Consider the following 12,139-nt stretch of genomic DNA (forward strand, 5'->3'; position numbering starts at 1 on the left):
ACACATGCTTTCCCCCCAGCACTTTAGAAAACCTTTTTTAATGCTTGGCTCTCTCCGTCTTCAGGACTCCGTTCAATGTGACTGCCTCAAAGACGCCTTCCTTGGTCATTCCCTCTGAAGTAGTTCTGCCTTCCACACGCTTGTGGTATTCTGTTTTTTTTATCACCACATCATGAACATTATCTGAAAATATCTTCCTATTTATTTACTTCTCGGTACTGTGTATCTCACTCTGGGTAGAATTAAGCTCCGTTGGAATAAGGACCTCATGTATCTTGTTCATTGCTCTACCTGTACTGAGAACTAGGCTGGTATAAAGCAGGAGCTCAGTAAACGTTTCTTAAATGCGTACGAAACATGCTATCTAGATTAAAGAGCAATTTTTACAATTTAATCAGTAGTTTGTCAGGGAGAGGAAAATTAAGGTGGAATTCATGGTGTTGGGGTGATTATATCCCTTCACATTTACATATTCTGGTTTGTCTGTATATTTATGTGTAAATATGATTCACATCAATAAATTGAGCACTTATTATACGCTAGACATTCTAAGCACCTTCTACCATAAATAGCTTTATAAAAAGAGTAAATATAAAAAGGCATGCTCTACTCTACTGGGTAGTTCTTAAAAAAAACAAAGCCAATTTCCTCTTTTAACCATTGTGCATTTATTTATTTATTTATCTTAAAGTGTTTCTTCAAAGTGAAAGTTGAAATGTGTGGTAAACTTTCAAATAGAACTGCGTTTTGTCTCAGTAGAAAATTCTCCATCACATATATCTCAATGACTTTGTGTCAAAACCTGCTATTCTGCCTGTCAAGATGATCTTCTTCCCGTACTGTGTATCTCAGAGGATGGAAGTACATAGAATGGAATTTTGGTGTCAGACACATCAATTACAAACCAACAGAGTGGTTTCATTTTTCACCAACGATGGAGAAAGAGAGTCCGGGGAAGAAGGAGTCTATTTTTGCCTGAAAGTAGCCGCATTCGGGATAAGATGTCTTCACTTAGAAATCAGTCACACCCTCAGCTGCGGAGCTGTGCAGGCTTTAATAATTCATTCTGAAACCTGTGCTTCCACAGCTAGTGCTCCCTGGCTCTTTACTTATTTAAAGGTCTGTCTACCTCTCCGTTTGCACCTGCAACTGTCCGTTCAGTCTGCTGTGCACAACCAGTGGGGAATAAGCCCATTAACTAGAATAATTTAAGCATCTCAGCTTCCCGCAATCTTCAACCTATTGGGGTCTCACTGGCAACGTATTTCTTTAGGAAGCTTATCTTTCATGTGAACCACAGGTCTGGATCCTTAATGCCGTGATCAGACGCTTGCGATTCTGTGACACTTGAAAATGTGGAAGCCCCATAATATATGGTCTGGTTTGCAGATTCTCAAAGCACTTCCACTAGGGATTGATACGACTGTGCTAGTCTCTTGTGTAATTAACCACAACAACAGATTGTAGCAGAATGTAAAGGAAGGAAGCTGACCAATGGCGGGGGGAAGACAAAGCTTATTGTTGTGGCGAGGAGGAACTATATTCCTTTAGGACAAGCGATCCAGGTGACCTGATACTGGATATAGAGGAATTCTAGTATTGAATTAGGCCTTTTGCATCTGACAAAGAACAGAATTAAAAGGAATAGCTTGAGAGGGATGTCTGCTGGCATCCGTTTCCTTATGATCCACCCACAATGCTGACCAGATGAGAGTCTGTCTTTGGGAAGCTCATGAGTTCATAAGAAACAGAATTGCTGCTGTTTCTTAAGCCAGGCAGCGTTCTGGGGAAGAACGTGGGCTCTGGGACAAGAGGGCCATTTGCTGGTTGTTTTCTCTTGTCGAGTTAGTGATCGCTCTGCCTCAGTGTTCTCGTCTGTAAACTGTGAGTAGCCAGACCTCCCTGAAGGACGCTTGCTGGCAAGGCCAAAACACGAGCTACAAACAGAGGCCAAGCAGCGGAGGCGGGGGGCACCCGAAGGGACAGGTAACAGGCAGTGATGCCAGGGGCAGCTCTTGTCCCTCGCCCCAGGCTTCGCTACTCATTGGGTTCGCTGAGGTAAGCACTAAGTAAAATGCCCCTGCTCTTCAAACAGATGTGAGGTGAAGGTTTGAGCTTTGCGGTCTGCATACGACCTTTTCATCTTCGCCCTCGTATCTCCTAGCATCCCTTTCTTTGTGAATGGTGCCTACGTTGAACTGTTCATCCAAACCAGACACCTGAGTCATTCGAGACTCATTCTAGACCCCTTTGTGTCACCCACCTCCACGATTCAGCAAATCACTAAATACGGTTTGTTTGACCTTTTTACCTGTGATTTCCTTTTTAGTGTGGGTAATTCCTAATCAGCCTTCAAATTCAGCTCAAACATGACCTCTTAAGAGAAAGCATTCTGTGACTTTCCCTTTCATAGTCTGATCAAGGTGCGCCTTGTCTTTGCTGCCCAAAACACCTTGTGGCTATTTTAGGAAACACAGCATTTCTTGCAAACGTTGATTTAGTTTCCTCCACTCGACTGTTAAGCTCCTGTGGGCAGAGGTTGAGTCTTATGTGGTTTTATATCCCTAACAGTTGGTGCTTCACAAATAGCAGCCTTTTAATGTTTATCGAAGGAACCCAAAATGTAGGTTTTTGTGAGTTCATCTTGGATCATAACCATGATACAGAACTTATTTTTATGGGGAAAATATGTTCTTACCTTCCCAATAACTCAAAGTTATAAGCTTTAGAGTATCAGCAGATGTCATTCTAAAAGTTCCTTTCTTTAGAATCTAAATTATTTATAAAACTTAATTTTGCATGCAGGTAAATTGCTTGTCTCTGCCCTCATCAACATCCCAGGGGCAGGATTTTAAAAAATCTTCACGTTGTTGTTTTATTTTGTTTCACTTTTTTCTTGCCCATTTCTGATGCAAAAATGGGACAAAGAGCCTTCTGATGAAAAGTTATTATTAGCTTCGTTTACTAGAAATGATTCATAGACCCAAGAAAGTCTTTTTGCATGTAGTAAACACATAGTAACCAAATTAGGTATGTGAGACAAAGGTTAAGAGACAAAGTAAAACTTCCAGACCTTAACATTAATTGAAAAAAATTCTGTCCTTCGAATTCCATAGCTCAAGATAAACCTAATTCTTAGATGTGGATTTCTTTTTTGAAGACATAGTCTGGCTTTGTCACCCAGGCTGGAGTACAGTGGCACGATCTTGGCTCACTGCGACCTCAGCCTCCAGGGTTCAAATGATTCTCCTGCCTCAGCCTCTGAGTAGCCAGGACTACAGGTGCCACCACCACACTAGGCTAATTTTTTTATTTTCTATTTTTAGTAGAGATGGGGTTTTCCCATATTGGCCGGGCTGGTCTTGAACTCCTGATCTCAGGTGATCCACCTGCCTTGGCCTCCCAGAGTGCAGGGATTACAGGCATGAGCCACCGTACCTGACCAGATGTGTAGTTTTTGGTGGTGACTGTGAGCATCTGTAGGGCATGAAGTAATCTTCACTTCTGTATAGCCAGCATTTAGTACAATAAGTGTTTGGTGAAAGATGAACCAATAAGAGAATGATTGTATTTCCTTTTCAGCTTTCATGAGAAATTATGTGATGATCAGACTATTTGGTTTGATAACCTTTTATTGTAAAGCCAGTTTTTGATTATTATAGAGCAGAACGGGTTGATGGGCTTGAAATTTTATATTTTTCTTCAATCAGAATATCTACAAACAATCAGTGGAGTCTTACTTTTGGGTTGCTATTTTGAAACAAGAAATGTCTGGAAATAAGGGATGAACATTATCTGCTTACTATTGGTTGTGTCCTGAAAGGATTGGAATTTGCTGTGAAGCAAAAGCTAAAGATTAAGCAATACTTTTTTTCTTTTCAAAATAATACCGGAATAATTGCTGGAATTGTTATTAGTAGTACTACTGTTTTTCATTATTAAATTTCTCGTTTTCTTTCAATCTCTTCATCAGAAATGACTTGTGCAGAGTAAGGGAGTTTGGGAGGGAAGAAAGCCAATTCCTAAATTCATTTTTCTTGTTTAATATACTGTTTGTTTTATGCTCAGCACGGTGGCTCACGCCTGTAATCCCAGCACTTTGGGAGGCCGAGGCGGGTGGATCATGAGGTCAAGAGATCGAGACCATCCTGGATAACACGGTGAACCCCATCTCCACTAAAAATACAAAAAATTAGCCAGGCCTGGTGGCGGGCGCCTGTAATCCCAGCTGCTTATGAGACTGAGGCAGGAGAATTGCATGAACCCGGGAGGCGGAGCTTGCAGTGAACCGAGATCGCGCCACCGCACTCCAGCCTGGGCGACAGAGCGAGACTCCGCCCCCCCCCCAAAAAAAATGTATACACACACACACACACACACACACACACACACACACACACACACACACAGTTCGTTTTGATGGTAAATTCATTTATTTCCTACGTTGTCATTGTAATACATTAATTAAGTGTGGGGAACAATAAACCAAGATCTATTTCTCTGGTGTGATGCTTCTTGTTGTCAAATTTATGGGCTTTCATAGATCAGGAAATCTTCCTACACAACTGCTTTGAAAATTACAAAATGTTAATTACTCTTCTACTGTTTTTAAAGGAAAGCAGAAAACACTGCATCTGAAAGTCTATTAAAAGAAACTAGGAGGGCTATCGGTTTCAATTTCGAATAGCCTTATGGTGTTTCCTGGGCATCCTCCTTCTGTGCCGTGAGCAGGGGTCAGACTCGGAAGACTTAAGCCCTGAAGCACTTTGCCAGTGTAAACACGTTTCTCACTGGGGCAGATTACTTACCTGGAGCTGTATGGAGTAGGATCAGCTAGAACCTTACACCTTTTATATCTTACGTTGCCAAAGGTATCATTCGCTTAGTAAGAGAAATGTTAACTTTTTCCGTGGTTAGTAGAGATAGAACCAGAGTGGATAGCACACTGAAGCCGCTGGAGTCTTCAAGGACCTCATTATTTCCATTGATTCATTCAGTGAATGTGGGCTGGGTGCAATACGATATGCTTGGATATAGTCAGAGCTATGCCAGATTGATGGATGGATTGTCTTTAGTAAACCTGCAGTGTAATGAAGCTACAGTAATGTAGAAGAGGGAGTCATTCATGTATGGGGCAGTAAGCAGAAAGGATTAAAGTCTTGTGCACTTTGTATTTAAGAGGTCACTGGAACTCAAAGCCAGGGTAGATTTAGTGCTTAATGGTGTCACAGTACATATTATGGGAGGTTGGAAATTTGGGGAAATGGAGATGATAGCAAGTGTAAAATGTTTTTTTTTCTAGCAACCTGGCTATTAAGGGATAAATAAAGTGTTGTAGCTAGAGGTGAATGAGGTTAAAGGAGGGATTGGTTAAAATATAAGACTTAGGTCAGGAGAGGTGGCTCACACTTGTAATCCCAGGCTTTGGGAGCCCAAGGCAGGAGGATCGCTTGAGGCTAGGAGTTTGAGACCAGCTTGGGAAACATACTGAGACCCTGTCTCTATTAAAAAACAAACAAAACAAAACAAAAAAGAAATTAGCCAGGCATGGTGGTGCAGCTTCTGGGGAGGCTAAGGCAGGAGGATTTGTTGAACACAGGAGTTCAAGGTTGTAGTGAGCTATGATCATACCACTGCACTCCAGCCTGAGTGACAGAGTGAAACCCTGAAAGTCAGTCAGTCAATCAAAATATGAATGAAATATATTTTCCTCCCTCCCTCTCTCCCTCCCTCCCTATCTCCAGCAGGGTTTTAGGCTGAGGGGAAGTGGTGAATGGGAAGTAAATGAGACTGCAGATAAGGAAGTCCAGGTTATGATTGTAGGAGACAGAGAGGATGTGGAACACAGGAGAATGGATGGTCTGTGTAGGAGGACTGTTCCTCTCAAAAGTGGGGAGAGTTTAAAGGAGAAGGATAATGCTCTTTATGGGGGTTGGGTAGGAAGTTGGTAACAGGGCTGTGGCTTCCGTTTTCTCTGTGAATTTGGAAGCAAGATCATCTGAGGGAGATGCACACATGCAGAGGCTTGGTGCTTGAGTAGAAATGGAAGTTTGAGAGAACTTCCGGACCATGTGATACGGTTCCAGGGCCCCATGCAGCTACGAGAGAAAATTGGACATCAGATATGTAGACGAAACACTCCCCAGAATTTGTTTCATGATTTCCTCCATCAGAGCTTAGCAGCCTCGTGTTATAAAACATAAAAACAGCTAACATTTATTGAGTGCTTACTTTGTGCCAGGCACCTTACTGTGTAGTAACACAGTCCTCAAAACAGTGTGAAATAGCTCCTATCATTACCTATTTTTACCATCCCCATTTTGCAGATGTGACTGAGAAAGGTTAAATCTGGATGACAGGATGAGACTCTGTCTTTGAAAACAACAACAAAAATACGTAATGTTAATTCCAGGTTAATTGATTTCTATAAGGACACACTCACGTAGTATAGCCTGGTCAGCAAAATGAAATTTGCTTTCGTTCAAAAGCCTTTATTGAGGAAGTGTATCTAATCAAATGAAATTGTTTGTCTGCTCTTTAGAATGAAATACTACGGAATTCAATGAGAACAATCTTCACTCAGTGCCTAAAACACAGTAAGTGCATGGAGAATATTGGTTCCCTTGCTTTCCTCTCCACGTTGTTCTGAATGAGCAGCTAGACTGAGGTGGCATTAGTCTCAAGGCACATAACGTGCTTTACCAACTTATAATAGTTTAGGATGAAAATAGCACCAACACGGTACTTCCATGCTCTGTCTTCACACAGCCAATGGCAGCTCCTCCAAGTCAGTTCTGAGGGTCCGTGCGGCCCATCTGTGGACTACACCTTTGTCCCCAGGATGTGTTAACACACACTCTCTTCCCTCCGCTTCTCTACGTCGCCATCCCTGCCCTCCAGATGCCAGGTGTCCCAGGTGCCTTTTCTCTCTTCTGGATGTGGGCTGCCTGCCGGGATCCTCTCTGATTTTGTCACCCAGGCACTTTCCTGTTTGTGTTCTGTTCCAGCAGCCGTTGGGCTGAACCCTTCACTTCCGGGGATCCCATTTTGCTTCACAGACTCCAGAGGAAGTAGTTCCGCCTCAAACTCCCAGAAACCGCGTTCTCAGTGAAGCAGTTCTTCATTTGTTGTTGTTTTGGCCCCTACATCCCACAGTGCTGACCTCTGACCCGGGGGTTAGAGTTGTCCACTTGAAATTTCCTCCTTCTATTTCTCCATTTTCTTTTGACCGAGTCTGTAAGCATTTACTTCTTCCCATTACTTTCTCCAGAAGATCTTGGCTTCTGCCACAGGAAGGTCACTGGAGAGCAAGTCTACTAGAATGCCACACAGGCCTAGATACGCCTCAGTCCTTGGGAATGCACAACTAGGCTCTGAAAATACCTCTGTGTGGTATTGAGTCTACTTTTGGCGTTGAAACGGGCCTTAACGATACTTGGGTAGTTAAGGAAAATTATTTGTTCATCTAATCAAGTAATGTTTGAATCTGTCTACTGGTGGAGTGAGGACTGTTTCTTGAGTAGATACTGAATGTGAGACTATAGGTTAGGTCCTTTTCAAGTAGTATTTTATTTTTTCTTTCTTACAGTAGTCTTTCAATATAGGTTTGTTATCCTTATTTCACAGATGTGAAAACTGAAGGTCAAAGAAATTAAAGTTACTTGGTTCAGCCTGTAATCCCAGCACTTTGGGAGGTTGAGGTGGGTGGATCACAAGGTCAAGAGATTGAGACCATCCTGACCAACATGGTGAAACCCCGTCTCTACTAAAAATACAAAAATTAGCTGAGCGTGGAGGTGGGCGCCTGTAGTCCCAGCTGCTTGGGAGGCTGAGGCAGGAGAATCGCTTGAACCTGGGAGGCAGAGCGTGCAGTGAGCCGAGATTGCACCACTGCACTCCAACCTGGGTGACAGAGTGAGACTCTGTCTCAAAAAAAAAAAAAAAAAAAAAGAATGGAATATTGTAGTTTGTAGTGTACTTTCTTTGAGTAACATTTCTTTTTTTTTTTTGAGACGAAGTCTTGCTCTGTCTCCCAGGCTGGAGTACAGTGGCCGGATCTCAGCTCACTGCAAGCTCCGCCCCCGGGGTTCACGCCATTCTCATGCCTCAGCCTCCCGAGTAGCTGGAACTACAGGCGCCGCCACCTTGCCCGGCTAGTTTTTTTGTATTTTTTTTAGTAGAGACGGGGTTTCACCGGGTTAGCCAGGATGGTCTCGATCTCCTGACCTCATGATCCGCCCGTCTCGGCCTCCCAAAGTGCTGGGATTACAGGCTTGCGCCACCGCGCCCGGCCTCTTTGAGTAACATTTCTATGAACATTGAATTGAAATTGGGAAAGAAGATTATGTTATTTTCTTCTGAGACTTAAGAGAGTATCACATTAAAGTGTCAGATTTGTGTTTATGCTAAATGTTACTGTGATGTTTTCTTCTATAGAATCACTCCCAGTAAGGTAAGTTAAAAAATGGAATTTCTTTTTCTATAGCTGTGGATGCAAAAGAACAGAGAGATTAAATGAACTTGCTTATACCTATAGAAGTAAATGGTTGATTCAGATATAGAATCATAAATGTCTTAGGACATGGGTTAAATGGTAGGCAGAGGAATCTTTGGGTTACATTGTAGAGAGAGGGATGATCTTTGCATATGAGCAAGTTTTGTATCTTATAGGTAGGGCTTTCAAGAATGGTCCTTAGAACAGTTATCTCTATTTTGAAAGGGATGAGGATTTGATGTTAATTTAATATTCTGTCTACTTGGCATATTTTGGGGTTTTTGTCTGATGTAGCAGAAAAGTTTCTACCCAGAATAATTTTTAAAACATGGTAACATTGGATCAGGGCAGTGAACACACTGCTCATCTCAACGATGCTTCCAGCTTTTGAATTCATTAAAATAATAAAAGCTTTTTTTTATCTGCCTCATTATTTTTAATGCAATTCCATCACAGAGCAGACTTAATCCCTTTGTTGGTGAAGGTGGTTAAAATTTTCCTTTTGAAAGGAAAAAAAAATTATCACTTCTTCTAGTTAATCTGATACCTTTCTCTTTAGGGTATTTTGAAACGTATTAGTAAAGACCAAACTAAAACTAAAACTGAAGATCAGTGACAGCAGAGTGAGAAACATGTCATTGTGGTGGATGGAGCAGAGGCCCGTGATGGGGACGTGAATCCTAAATTCTAAGCCCAGCCCGGCTCTTCATTAGCTGGGTGTCTCAGACAAGAAGTCACTCAACTTTTCTGCGTCTCAGTTTCTTCACAGAGCAAAGAAGGGCTTTGATATACATCTCCATGGTTCTTTTTAGTGCTAATTTTTAATCATTTAATCAAATGCAACAAGAGGTATTTTCAAAATCAGGCCTTGAGTATTTTTCACCTCTACTGACCCCACATCTTCCTCCAGCTGCCCTCACATTTCTAGAATTTTCTTTAGAGAAATGATTCTCAAATGAGGCATCTACTCCTTGTCTCTAATTGCATTGCCAAACACAGTCTTCTGACATCAGCCGCATTTGTCCTGGGACCCGCCCTGAGCTGTGGGGTTTTCTTGCCACTCACCTGAGAACACCAGGCTAAGCCCTCAAGTGCCCTAGGCTGGTTAAGTGCTGCGGGAACTCTGCCCTGGTGTCCTCTGATGGCACAGCTGTAACAGATGCATTGTCTCCTTGCTTATTAACAAGTAAAGGGTTGCTTCCTGGAAAACGTGGGGCAGGGGTTAGGATGGCAGTTGTGCTTTTCATTCCAGAAGTCACTTCGTCACCTTTTCTTGGGGATGGCCCGTGTACTTCGCCTCGCACAGTGCTTGGTGAACAGCAGGCATGTATGCCTAAGAGATTTTTCTCCATCTTCTCTTCCTCCCTCCATTTTCCTCCATTCTTTGCTGCCAAATCGTAGTGTTGTGTTATCTTCTGGGTGTTGCTTTTCTGGCCGGAAACCTCTGTGGCTGGTGGCACCTTTGCCTGAGTTTTTGTCCTGTGTCCAGGAAGAACGAGGTACTCGGAGAAGTGGAAGGTGAACAAGATGCAGAGGAGCTTTACTGAGTGTTGGAACAGCTCAGAGGAAGCCCACAGTGGGCAGCTCCTCTCTGTAGGCAGGTCATCCAGTGGAGTGTTGAGCTGTCAGCAGAGAGGAGGCCCTGGAGATGGTGGCTTCTCTCCACAAGCAGGTGGTTCAGACATCTCTGCAGGCCTCTGAGGCTCTCAGCAGACAGGGCGGCTCCTCTCATGTAGGTGGTTCGTCCATTGTCTCTAGGTGCCCTGCTCTGGCTGAACCTGAGGCTTTTATGGACCTCAGAGGGGAGGAAATTCCTGCCGATTGGCCCGTGGTCCTCCATGGGCGCCCAGAGGAGGCACCGCAAGTCCCCACTCCGGTCCTGGACTGGCCACCTGGCCGGCAGCCTTCAGGCCCTCCCTGGTCTGAAGGAGGGGCCTACGGGGACTACCCCCTTCGAAGCACCCAGAATCTGTCTGCCTCCGGCTGCCCCAGGCTCGGCCCCAACCCCGGTCGGAGATCAGAGCAGGCACCTGGAGAGGAGAGGGGACCAGGCAGCGCGAACAGACACCCCCGAGCCTGCAGGGATGAGGGGGGGCGGGTCTTCCCGGGCCCTCCGGGGTGCAGGCTGCAGAGATGTCTCCTCTGCACCTGGGGAGTTCATGCTCCACCAGCTCAGAAAAGGCGGGGCTCCTGCTTGTCCCTGGCTCCTGCCTGCTCCACCGAGCCTGGAGCCCAGGTCTGCAGCCGCAGCAGGGAGGCTACAGCTCCACCCGGGACGGCAGGTCCTGTCTGCTCCCGGCCCCCACCAGGAGCTCAGGGAAGCTCGGATTTCCAGCCGCAGTTTGGGCAGCTGTAGCCTCACCCAGGAAGGCAGGACTCCTGCCTCCTGCATAGAGCAGGAGGCCTGGTCTGCAGCCACGGTTGGGCAGCTGCAGTGGCACCCCCGGAGCCCCTGCCCCAGCTTAGAAGGGGCGAGGCTCCCACCGCCTCCATGGCGTGTGCAGCCCCAGACGGCCTCCCTGTTGCAGCAGCAGCAGCTGCCATCGGTAGATGGAATTATGACCACAGAGCACGTCCTGATTCACGTGACTTTCAACATGTTATAAAGGCATATTCTTCATGGAGGCTGTTTTCTAGCTTCTGTCCCTGTCTCACACCAAATGAGGGCTGCTCCGTTGGCTGTACCTGTGGCTCCTGACATGAATCCTCAGAGGTGTGGCCTTTCTCAGCAATAAATCATGGAAGCGGCTGCTGTTCCTGAAGGCGAGCCTTTCCTTGGACTGGGAAATTAAGAGAGCAAGATCCCCGCCCTTCCCTTAGGGTTTGCCGAGGCAGCGTTTGTTTACGGTGAAAAACGTGCCGTGCAGCCTCAGTTTTAAACTGACCTGCGAACATATGGACTCGGATGGAAGCAAAATGGTGTATTGTAAATACTCCGGGTGCTTCCGCCACCGATGCAAGAAGTGAGGGGGAATCTAATTATTCTCGAGCAGATTGTCCTCTGCCAAGAACTATCACGCCTGCCTGCCGATTAACAAGAAAACGGCCTGTCTCCAACTCCAAAAGCCACACCGAGCCGTCTGCAGGCCCCTGTGTCAGTTTGCTGCAGTGATTAGACGGACAACACCGTCCACCTTCACCAAGGGAGGAACAGCTTAGAGAATTCTTGAAATTTTCAGCTGCTGCTTTCTTTCTTCTCTTCCCCCATTCATCCCCTTCCTCCTCAGAATTGGTGCTGTTGTGCCAATTCTAGGTGAATTAGAGTATGTGGCTCTGGCTAGCATGGGTGTGTAGGCCCCATTATTTCGATTCTTGGGCAGTTTGCCTCCTTTCTATTCTCTGCTTCCCAGACTGGTTCTCCACGCTCCGCTTCACTTCTAGTTTGTTCTGTCTTCCTCAGAACTCACCCCCAGGACGGTCTTCTGTTAGTCTTTTATGCCTTACCATGCACCGGGTCTGCATACCATCCATTCTGAGAAAAGCCATTTGTGTTCACTGTCTCTTCTTTAACTGCTGCAGGAAGGATGGGTATTGGCACTTGGCGGAGAAGGAGGTTTGTTTGGACAGAGGTCTCTTTCCCAGACTCTTGCCATTAACTCACGTGTGCAGTTACGTGCTCTACTGAGGTCAGGCCATAAGCATTTT

At 45.0% G+C, this 12,139-nt stretch overlaps 1 protein-coding gene across 14 annotated transcripts in view; it reads left to right on the plus strand.

Moving 5' to 3' along the window:
- Positions 1-12,139, plus strand: part of LOC105474705 (SET and MYND domain containing 3) — an 813,173-nt gene that overhangs the window by 339,548 nt on the left and 461,486 nt on the right. Inside the window, exon 1 of one of the 14 annotated variants that reach the window (XM_071069373.1) lies at positions 4,412-6,596. The exons of the other annotated variants lie outside the window; for them this stretch is intronic. The gene's annotated coding sequence lies outside the window, so the exon portion shown is untranslated. Of the gene's footprint in view, positions 1-4,411; positions 6,597-12,139 lie in introns of those variants that run through there. 14 annotated transcript variants of the gene reach the window in all.

Source organism: Macaca nemestrina, chromosome 1 (assembly GCF_043159975.1).
Source record: "Macaca nemestrina isolate mMacNem1 chromosome 1, mMacNem.hap1, whole genome shotgun sequence".
NCBI lineage: Eukaryota > Metazoa > Chordata > Mammalia > Primates > Cercopithecidae > Macaca > Macaca nemestrina.